An 11,376-nucleotide genomic window follows, 5' to 3' on the forward strand; every position below is an offset into this window, starting at 1 on the left:
TCATCAATATCTATCATCATTCGGGCCGTCTTCATAAAAGGCCTTCCTAAGATCAATGGAATCTCAGGATCTTCTTCCATGTCTATGACAATAAAATCAACAGGATACCAAAATTTGTCAACCTTGACAAGCAAATCTTCCGCAACTCCATGAGGATGAGCTGTGGATTTATCCGCTAATGATAACGTCATTCTTGTCGGCTTCAAATCGTTGATTCCTAATCTTCTCACCATAGACAATGGGATCAAATTAATGCTAGATCCGGTATCTACCAAACCTTTGCCTATGTGAACATTTCCAATAGACACCGGTAAGGTTACCCGCCCAGGATCATTTGATTTTATCGGAGTAGTGCGTTGAATTAACGCATTACAACAAGATCTCACCGTTACTACCTCCGGATCCAAGAATCTTCTCTTCTTAGTGATGATGTCTTTGATGAATTTTGCATACATCGGCATTTGCTCTAATGCCTCGGAAAAAGGAACATTGATTTGCAACTTGCTAAAGATGTCCAAGAACCGAGCATAGTGCTTTGCATCTTCTTTCTTTGACGGACCGGGAGGGTAAGGTAATTTCTTCACTTGTATAGAATCATCCACCTTCTTCTTTCCCTTCTCACTCACACTCAATTTTTTTCTCTCTTTTTCTACAACTTCCTCAAGAGTTTCTTTTTCCACTAATTCTTTCTCTTTCTCATTTTCAACTAAATCACCCTCAACATTTTTTTCTACTTCAATCACCCTATCTTTTTCACTCTCAACAATTTCCTCTCTAACTATCTCTCCTACACCCATATCAATATTTCTACCGCTACGAGTTAGAATTGACTTACAATGCTCACGAGGATTTTCTTGTGTAGTAGCCGGAAAAGGACCTTTGTTTTGATCGGCAAGTTGCTTTGACAATTGCCCGACTTGAGTTTCAAGATTCTTTATGGCGGCATCCGTACTCTTTTGGCTTGCAATTTGCAATTGCATGAATTGGCTAAGAGTGTCCTCTATTGAAAGCTTTGATTGTTGAGGTTGTTGGTTGTAACCACCTTGATAAGGATTTTGACGATTCGATGGACCCGCTTCTGGCCTCCATCCTTGTTGATAACCTTGATTACCTCTTTGTTGGTAACCTTGGTTATTGTTGTAAGGTTGTTGTTGTTGTTGTCTCCCACCATAAACTTGATTAGGATTAGACACATAATTCACCTCTTCACCCGGTGGAGGACAAAAACCTGTTTGATGGTCACCCCTACACAATTCACAACACATCACATGTTGATTTTTAGAAGGGCTCCCATTTATCTCTTTGATTTGTTGAGGGAGTTTTGACATTTGTTGAGTGAGCAATTCTACTTGTTGTGTCAATAACTTGTTTTGAGCAAGTATTGCATCACTAATATTCAATTCAAGAACTCCCGGTTTTCTTTGCGATGCACTACGGTTGTGTTGCCCTTGATGATCATTCAAAGCCATCCTATCAATGATAGCAATTGCTTCAGCAGCTGTTTTTGACACCAACGAACCACCCGCGGTAGCATCTAAAAGAGTTTTTGGTTGAGGTTGGAGTCCATTTCTAAAGATATGGATTTGAGACAATTCATCAAACCCATGACCTTTGCATTTTCTAACCATGGATTTGAACCTCTCCCATGCTTCATTGAGAGATTCATTCGAACCTTGAGAGAACACCGCAATAGAAGTTTTCGCTTCCATGAACCTATTGTGAGGAAAAAACCGATCCAAGAACTTCTCTTCTAACTCGTTCCAATTTGTCATGACATTATTTGGTTGATCAAGGTACCATTCCTTAGCTTTTCCAATTAAGGAATGAGGAAAGAGTCTCCTGAACACCTGTTCTTCTTGGTCTTCCGGAGCACCAATTGTTCCGGCGATCTCGTAGAACTTTGTTAGATGAGTAAATGGATCTTCGTGATCTGCCCCTGTGAACGGATTTTGGTATAATAATTGAAGTAACCCCGTCTTCATTTCGGAGTTTCTTCCATTGGCCTGATCACGAGCAAATTGTGCATTGAGACGAGGGCTGTTAACACATGGCCCTCGAGGTGGAGGATCCGCAGCCATTTCTTCCTCAACCAAGTTTTCAACCGGAGTTGAAGAAGAAGATGCTTCTTGTTGTTGTCTTCTTTCCCTAGCTAGTTGTCTCCTCCTACGAGTTTTGCTATTCTCTCTACGAGCAGTCCTCTCAATCTCAGGATCAAAAAGGAGTTGATCTGCAGGTATACGTCCTCGCATAAACTATAATCTGAAAAACTAACCAAGCAAATTAACAAACACAAGGAAAATAAATTTAGAAACAAGATATTAATTATAAGACTCAATACAAAACAAACTATTGCAATGCTTGCAATATCTAAACAACAATCCCCGGCAACGGCGCCATTTTGTTGGAGCGGTATAGCGGCAAGCAACAAAAGTTTTGGAAATATTCATCCGGGATTTATCGTGTCCACAGAGATTGGTGCTACCGAATCGCCATTCGACGGATTCTTAGTTCTTGAGTTTGGGTTAAAATGGGTTTTAAGCAAACAAGTAAAAATATAACATTTGAACATAAACTAAATTCATTCTTGATAGAGAATAGCTTATCTGGCTTGAATCTAAACTACTCCTCACACACTTAGATTTATCACTCCGCCGTACTCAATCTACAATACTCATCAGAATCACCACATATCCCTCACATCAATGTCCATTTCTGCAACACCGACAGATTTCAACTATATTGCTCTTTCGACGATGTCTCCACCGATCGAACAACACAAAAGCATTAAACTCGGATATTATGTGGATGTTAACCCCAATCCTATGTCTAAAATCAAAAGCTAACAGATATCCCCCTAATCAAGATTTTTGATGTCTATTTCTACAACAACACAAATCCATAGCATTCAAGCAAAAAGATCAAGAAAATACCCATTAAGATTTGTAAAGCAAATATATTATACAACTAGTACAAAGAGTAACAAACATCCATGGGTTTAGAGTATTTACATACAAACTCACCAAAAGAGAAATACAAAGAGAAGAGAAGAAGAGGAACCAAACATTTCTTGGTTTGTCAACTCCGATCGATGAGAAATTCGACCTCCGATCATCCGATTGCAAGCTCCAATGGTGTTTCCAAGCCAAATCTACCCAAAAATGACCTAGGATGAGTTGGGGTTCAAAAATACCCAAAACATAACCTAAAAAATCTGATTTTTGCCTATTTATGCAATTTTGGATCTGGTACAGCGCGCGTCGCGCGCAGGAGCGCGCATCGCGCCCAAACTGCTGTCTTGAAAAAACAGCTTTTAGTAAAAATGGCGTAACTTGAGAACCGTAACTCCGATTTGCGCCCGGTTCGAAGCGTTGGAAAGCTTATTCAATTTAATATCTAACAATGACAACATATCAACCAAATTGGTGATTTATTATTCTTTTTTTTTTGAGCTTTATTCGCCAAATGAATTGATTCCGCCGCTCAAAATCGCGCGTTTGAAGCCGTGTCTTCGACACTTTATTGCTCATGCTCCAAATACGCAAGAATACCTACAAAAAGAGTAGAAAACTATCAAAAATTATATAAGTGTATGAAAATATATCTATTCACAAAGTATACGTATTTATGCACAAAACGGGGTATTATTCAAACGTTATTAACAAAAAGTATCGATAAGTGCCACTATTTACAATCACAAAATAACTACATTTTGGCACTTAACAACTCTCCCCAACTTGAATTTGTTTGTCCTCAAACAAGGCCAAACACTCAAAGAATCAAAAGTAAAAATCCAAAGAATCAAGAATCAACAAGATTTGGAAAAACGAAACAATTGTACGGTTCAAACAAAAACGTACGAACAAAGTAAATACTTACCACAATCCTAAAACGAACATGAAACTGAAACGAATCCTAAGTACAAAAATCATACAAAACATTCTAAAACAAAACAAGCTCAATCACGAATCACGCCTAGCAAAAACTCATCGGTAGATGAAAAACACCGAAAGGTGAGGACTATGACACACACCCAACAATCTTGCAAACAATAGACAAAATTATGCGTTCATCTAAAAATAGTATTGAAAATGCAACAACACGAATCACAAGGGCTTTCAAGGTTGTAATGTGGCTTGGTTAACAAACAAGTGATAAGTCCTAAAGCTAATCGAAACAAAAAACTTGCCTAAACCTAAGGGAGTGATCAATCCACAAGGTTTCAAACAATGAAATTTCAATCAAACTTCTTCTTCATCATATGTTTCACACCAAACACAATACTTATTAGCACACTCTTATTCATACTCTTTTTGTTTTTTTTTTCTTTTTCAAACTTTTTCTCTTTTTTCTTTCTTTTTCTTTTCTTTCTTTTTCACATTTTTTTTTCTTTCCACAACCTCACACCAATCACAACATAAGCAAGCAAACATCCTCTCCCCAACTTGAATTCAACCATAACATAAAGTGAATACTCCCTACTTTCTAAGGCAAGGTAAAAATACAACTAAACACCATAGTTAAGAGTCAAGAAAAACGATAATCAAAATCCATCAAAAAGGTGAACTATGTCTCAAGTTCAAAAACAAAATGGACAATGACAAAAAAGCTCAAAGGGGTTACTAATGATCACACACTCACAAGGTGAATTGAATATTTGTCTATGGTAGTTGTGCTCAAAATCAAACAAGTGCCTTGATCACTTTCGTGCATTCACAAAAACAATACAAACGAAAGATTAAACATAATAATATCCAGTTAAAACAAGAATTGTCGGTCTCTCGCATATATATACAATGGAAAGCCACCTCACATTTATGGTAAAAAGGGGAAACTAATTGTGATTCAAGTCATGAGCAAGTTATGCAAAAAGAATGAGTAATATGAAAGTTGTACAAATGAAAAGTCTCATAAAAATGTTATGCTATAGAAAGCGATAAACGAGTACCTTGCTACGTACAAATTTGAACAATCATTACCGCACAACCGACATGTTGAATCTATCACAATCGGAGAATTACCAAATGCGACTCCAAGTAATCGGCCCCAAATTTGAGTCTAAACAACAACAAAAGAATTAAAAAATAAAACTATAAAATACTATACTATAAAGCCTTGGTGTAAGTGGGAAAAAGGCTAGCCAAGTGAACCATTAAAAAGAGTTCACTAGACAAAAGCAACACAGCGCGCGATGCGCCCTCAAGACCGCGCGACGCGCCCTCAAGACCGCGCGACGCGCCCTCAAGACCGCGCGACGCGCCCTATGATCTGCCAAACCAAGCTCTTCAGCTCCCAGGCCGCGCGACGCGCCCATAATGCGCGCGGCGCGCGCTACAACAGAAAAACAGAACCAGTCTAAAAAGACCAGAATTTCCAATGCGGCCTCCACTTATCACCTACACTACTCATTTATAGAAAAACAGAAAAACAAAACCGTTAGGGTGCCTCCCAACAAGCGCTTGTTTTACGTCGTAAGCTCGACACCTTTATTGTGCACGGTAGTAGCTTCCTCTACGATACGTCAACGCTCTCGCCTCAACGCAACCTAAAGAAAGTGTCCTAAGCATACACTAACAAACATTACGAAACAAGAGAATATACAACAATACATAAACAACATGTATTTACAAACACGTAACAATAAGTAAAAACACAATTTTTACAAAAGTTTGGTGAAATTAACTAAACAAGTTGAAAAGTGAAGATTTGAAATTAAAGAATTATCCGAGTTCAACTTGTTTAATAAGTCCACCAAACAAAATTAGAACATGTATCTATACAATCAACTATACAAAAGTATACAAGTATAAGGAAATTCACAAATATACGATATTCACAAAACTCAAAAACCAAGAAACTATCGCAATGCGAATTCAATAGAAACACCAATCCCCGGCAACAACGCCATTTTGTTGAAAGAGTATTGTGGTGTACTTTTCGTTTATATCGTATCCACAGGGATTATTGCGATATCACCGCCGTTCTATAGCCTATTTTGTCGTGAGTTAATGTTACTTTAAGTTTGGGTTTGCAAAAGATCATTCAACACTTTTAGTAGCAAAGAGTAAAGTAATGAAAGTTCTAAGTTAAAGAAAATGTATCAAGATTCGATTTCATCGACCTAAATTTGTATGTCTCCTTATAAATATACGTATATGAACATGGTAACGATCAACATAATTACGTATCGACGCCTATATCATCCGTGTCCGCAATGATATAGTTAGATTTACCGTATTGTTTAACCGACGATTTCTCCATCCTTTAAACAATACAAATAACGTTTTAAAACCGATACTAAGTAAACATCAAACGCTAAATCCATGTCTGCAATTTATAGTTTGATAGATGATAAAGTTAGATCTAGATACAAATATTGATGTCTCAAACACTTATACCAAAGAAAATCTTTACTTAACAAACTAAACCATCTATATTGATCATCACATGTTCATACATAATATATTCACAAGAACACATACAAAAAGCTAGGAAGATTACATCTTATCTTGATACAAAAGAGATTTAGCTATCCATGAGAATGGTAGCTTGCTCAAGAAGTAAAGGATGAAGATCAACAAGCATCAAAGGCGATTAATCGACGATCAAGGCTTCTAATCTTCAACTCTTAGTTTGCTACAGTGTTTAGGGTTTATGAGCTCTTAAGAATGTCAAGTCTCTCTCCAAAAATCAGAATTACTCTTTATATAGTAAAACAATTTTCTGTCCAGGGCGCGTCGCGCCCTCCAGCGCGCTTCGCGCCATTACACTTAAGAAATATAAACCGCCCATGCGCGTGACGCGTGCAACTCTCTGCTTTGAAGCTCCAAAATATCTTGCCCAGGGCGCGACGCGCCCACATCTCCGCGCGACGCGCGCATACTTCTGCCCAGCACTCTCTTATCATGGTCAAAACAAGCTCCAAACTTCTCAAAAATGGCTAAAACCTACAAAATCACAACTAAAACACATATTATCATTAAAAGAAAGCTTAAAATTATAAACTATAAATAATTATCTAAAACTTCAGGGAATTGTACGAATATACGATAAAAACGGTCGAAAGGTGCCATTAATTAAACTAAATATTAACACAATTTGGCACCTAACATTACCACATCCACTGCTAGAAAAGATCTTTGTGAATAACACATCAAAATGTTCCAGAGGTTAAGAAGGATGTTGTGCTAGTATATTTGGATCAAGGTATGTCCAGTGATGGAAAGGAAGACAGTGATGAGGACGAGGATGAAGATGCTTTGTATGATGATTATTCTACTACGTCTTGTTGATTTTCTTTGTTGTTGTGGTGGTTTGTTGTTATGTTTGAGAACTGATTTAGTTTTTTCTGGTTTTGCTAGTTTTGCTTTGACTGGTTCTATTGTTTGACTATGTTCCTTGTCCTTTGTCTTTTTTTGAGGCAAATAGGGGGATGATAAGAAAATTATATTGTGTTCTAGTGTTTGTTGGATGCTTACTTGGAAGAATGTTTCTATTTGATATAATTGTTAGTTCTTTGTCTATTGTGTTCTGTGTACTTTGATCTATAAGAAGATGTGTTAATCTTTGAATTATTGATTGCCTAAAAATAGTCAAGGGGGGAGGGTTGTTATTACAAATGATTAGTTAAGTTTTGTAGGAAACTTGTTAAACAAGATGTCTTGACTTGTTATGAGACATATTATCTTTGTTTGACTCTAGCATGTGTTACTTTGTATGATTGTGATCGCTTTTGCTTTTAGTATAAGATTTGGTTTTGTTTTAGTTCATCCAAAAGTTTGCAAAGTTTGCGTTTAGAAAGGTATTTTAATCTAAATCTGGTTGAAAATGATTTTATTAAATTATATATCTAAATGGAAAATATTTTAATTGGATATGATTTATTTAAAAGATTTGGATTTGGTTTTATTAAAGAAGATTTGATTTATTATTTTCATATTCAACTGATTTTTGGTTAAACTCTAATGGGCATTTCGGCTGGAATGCTTTTGCTGTTTAAGAATTTGGTTCTCCTTGTTTGAAGATTCACCTATTTTGAAGAAAGATTATTGAGCGTTGTATTTTGAGTTTTGTAGAGTCTTCATGTTTTGATTATTGTGTCATACTAGATCCTAGAGAGTCTTTGTTATTTTAGAGAGATAGAGTTTCTGGTCTCTAATTGTGATTTATTTTATCATATATAATTGGTTCTTACAAACACTTGGGAAAGTATTTGAATGAAAGTGAAGAGATTTCAGATTTAGGAGAAGCTTGTGTTAAAATTCACTAATAGTATTAGAAAAAAGGTACTAAACTAAGAGAGTTCATATGAGACTGGTGTGTACTATTACTTGAATTAATGAATTTCCTTTCCTTTGAGCTACAACTTTATAGATGTAGGTGATGTTGCATCAAGTTGGATTTCCAATTATTTTTATTATTGATTGGTTCATCGCTTAACTCAGATCATCACTACAAGAAATTTGTCATATACTAACAAAAATTATTAGTGATGGCTATTAAATCCGTGGGTATATAATGCATATACCTATAGAAATTCCTTACCATTGATATAAGGGTCATATATCAAAAAAACAGCTTATGGATTCTGTGGGTATAGGGTTCCATTGATACTTATTGAGATATTACTTTTGTGGGCATATGATTTCATGGTATTACGCTATCTTCTCTTTTTTTTTTCTTAAAGAAAAAATCATCATCAATTGTTATTAAGTTTTTAATTTTTTAGTATTTAAATTATATAAGGGACATATAATCTAAATTAAATAATTTATCTATAAATATAATTATGTTACATTTTTTAAATACTTAGTATAAATTTAATTTAAATTTTTAAATAAAATAAATATGTTTATTTTTAAAAAAATGAATATTAACTCATATTAGTGAAAACAATTTGAAAACAATAATGAAAATTTAACTAAATTCACTAATTAAGAAAAAAGCTAAAACAATTTTTTTGACGGAAAAAAAAAGTTAAAAAACATGTAAAAACAAGTTTTTTCCCATTTCCCTCTTTTGCCAAAATGTGTCCGCGCTTTTCACGAAAAACAAAAAAAAATAGTGTACGCGCAATATTTGTTTTCATTTCCCTCTTTGAGTTTATTTTCATTTTTCATTTTCTCTCTCACAGAAAAAACTTAACTAATCCAAAAAAATAATAAAATTAAAACATTAGATTCCAAAATCGTTTTCTCTCCTATTCTTTTCGTTGTTTCAGTTCTTGTGTATGTTCTCTCCGCCTCAGTTGTTTCCATCCTCACATCATCAATCCTTGTCTATCTTAAAGGTTTGTGAAGATTAGTGCCCTAATTACTCTTGTTATCATTCTTTCTCTGTTTGTGTTTCAGATCCATAGACTCTAGTTTAACAGTTCGATATTTAAAACTAGGGATTTCGTTTTGAAATCACCATCAAGGTCTGAAGCTTTAGGTACAACACTAACCATATCACTTTGAAGACAAATCTTCTTTAAAATGTTTTACACTTTAATATTCCAAATTCTTTACTTAATATTCTGCAATTCAAATCTCAAATTTTTTAAGGGTCATGCTAACATATACCCTAAGGGCACATATTAAGGATACTATAATTAGAAAAAGTTAAAAGTAATTAAATGCAATAAATTTATATTTAAAGTTTTGATATATTAAATGCACGCGTTTCAAGAAAATATTTCTATAAATATCTCATTAACATGTAGGGCACATGTTAGCTTTTTCCATTTTTTAAATCTCACAAAAAATTGGAACTATGAATTATCTGAAAATATTTTGTTAAGAGTAACATTTAGTTTGTTAATTTGAAAAGTGGAGAGAGAGCACGCGCTGTAAGAGAGTTGATGAAAGTAAAAATTCTGCAAAATACATATGTATATTATCTCACACTTTATCATAACATTGTATTTGACATCTGACTGAACTAAATTTCACTTGTTTTATCCTATATTTCTTAGAAGTTCAAGGAGATTTTAAAAGAATAACTCATAGTTTAAATATTCAAAAATTGATGAAACGATGAACATCAAATTATATGGAAAATGATAAAACTTGTCCTTAATACATTTGAGTTAAATATGCAATTATCTACTTATGTAAATATATTAATGACACAAGTGAACACGTGAATATTTCTTCATTTGACAATGGGGTTGGATAAAGTTATAAAAGTTATACAACTATTATTTTCATAAATTGGATGTCATATATGTATAACTGCGGAGACTAATTTTGCAAGCAAGAGAAAATTACAATGGTAGCAAAACTCCCTTTAAGATATTTATCACGGTTAGGGGTGGCAAAACGGGCGGTGGCCCGCCGGGCCGACCCGCGCCCCGCCAATAAATGGCGGGTTGGGTTGAGGTTTTGGGCCCGCCGCCCACCAAAGACCGCCCCGCCAAAACCCGCCGCCCGCCTAAGCTCGCCCCGCCAAAACCCGCCGCCCGCTAAAGCCCGCCTCACCTATTTGTTAAGTTCGTTTCGCCTTAATCCCGCCCTTATTTAGTTAATTCTAAGCATTCAAATTTTAAATGGTTTTATTTTATACATTTATTTGTAAATATATACAATATTTTTTTAGGTAAAATTTATTTAAAAGATGTTTTATAAAAAAAATGTTCTAAAAAATAAGTGAAAAATTTAATTGAAAGGCAAAAAAAGTCTATTAATCTATTAAAAATATAAAAGAAAATAAATAAATAAAATAGGCGGGCAAGCCCGCCGCCCGCCAACCCGCCACCTTGGCGGGGCGGGCATGATTTTCATGCCCATTTTACTTGGCGGGCTTGCTCGCCCCGCTCGCTTTTTGGCGGGCTTTAGGCGGGCACGGGGCGGGGCGGGGCGGGCGGCCCGTTTTGCCACCCCTAATCACGGTTGCATCCTCATGGATAAACTTGAATTCAAAACTATGCAACCTCATGGATATATAAACTTGAATTCAAAACCTTTAGTTAAGCCATAAGGTCTCTAACATCTCATCCAAATTATCTTAAATTACCAAACTATTTCAAATGGGTGGTTAACATTTTACAAAAATTTATTTTTCTTATTTATTTATACTTTTCTTTGACAAGAAAAGTTAAATTTAATTATCTTATTTTAATTATAGTTATCTTGACAAAACCTATTAAATTTTATTATTTTGTTTTAATTATAAAATATAAATACATTTAAAACTTGTAGTTAAATATTAGGCAAAATATTTATTTTGGTCTCGTAAATATATTCTTAGGTTCAGATTAATTCATTAATTTTTTTCGTGAGACTTTGATCTCTTAACTTCTAAAATCTTTCATGCTAGTCATTTCTGTCTAATTAGAGACGGATTTAGCGATCGATTTTAAAATTTTTTTATCGCTAATTAAACAAAAAGAACTAAAAT

Source organism: Vicia villosa, linkage group LG2 (genome assembly GCF_029867415.1).
Source record: "Vicia villosa cultivar HV-30 ecotype Madison, WI linkage group LG2, Vvil1.0, whole genome shotgun sequence".
NCBI classification, from domain to species: domain Eukaryota; kingdom Viridiplantae; phylum Streptophyta; class Magnoliopsida; order Fabales; family Fabaceae; genus Vicia; species Vicia villosa.